Consider the following 1,145-nt stretch of genomic DNA (forward strand, 5'->3'; position numbering starts at 1 on the left):
GAAACACACGGTGTAAAGTGTATTGACAGCAGAAACTGGGTGTGTAAGAATACAGTTTCAGAGAAAAGACACATGAATTAATGATTGCTTCTGGACTCTTTGATAAACATAGTATTCATTTGATATTTTATTTTTGCACATAATTTAATTGTGTTACCCGAAAGTGCACTTTGGATATTAATGTTACAGAAGAATTGGCACAATATACCCCGATGTTCTCATTTATGCCATGGAGTAGAAACGCATCATGACAGGTATAATATAAATGCAATTACCGTCAATGTGAGTGAAATGCATGAAGTTATATCTCATTCTTACAAAGCTAAAACCGTACTAAAAATGTATTCTATTATAGTGCATAACAATTGTTCTTGAAAATGACAGATATACTTTTCTTCAGTCAAATACACTTCAAGTGAATTATCTTTAAATAAAATAATCCCCTGAACAAAAAGGGGAAAATAAAGAACTTATGCTTACCAGCCACCAAGAGTTTGGGAAAGGATCATAAACATACCTTTTGGAAACACTTTCATCAGGATAAATGGTCAGAAAAAATGGGACTGTTCAGGGATTAAGCGAAAAGTAACCCAAGGCTAGGAGTCAAGAGCAGGAGAGAGTAAAATGATGAGGAAGCAGTACACGGAGTGTGTGAAAGTGTGGGTACACATTGATAACCATAGAAACTGGACAAAAATAGCGCTGTGAAATACTAAATATTTTCAAATGTAAGTCCTTCGGTTTTCTTCATGTTACAGAAAGTTCCTATTTGAAACTAGCAAGACATGGTGTTATTGATACCAAAAATACTGAGGCATTTTAAATTGTTTTACACAACTGACAAGATATGAAAAGCAATTAAATGCAAAATAATGTAGGTATCTTAAACTGTACTGTTCCTGCAATGAATCTTAGAGCATCTATCCATTGAGTAGTGCAACACAATCTCCCACCTTCTTCCCTACACACGAAGCTAAGTGTTTTCTAAAATCAAATGAACTGCTCCAGAAAATTTGGGATATAAGTGGTCTACCTAAGCTACACCTGGAAATTTCTTTTCAAAATTATCAGTATTAAATATTTTTTAAGATCCTGTACAATGAGCAGTCTATTATCCAGGCTTATTGAAACCCTTTGAGTGTCAA

The sequence above is a fragment of the Schistocerca serialis genome, chromosome 8 (assembly GCF_023864345.2).
Source record: "Schistocerca serialis cubense isolate TAMUIC-IGC-003099 chromosome 8, iqSchSeri2.2, whole genome shotgun sequence".
In the NCBI taxonomy this organism is placed as follows: Eukaryota; Metazoa; Arthropoda; class Insecta; order Orthoptera; family Acrididae; genus Schistocerca; species Schistocerca serialis.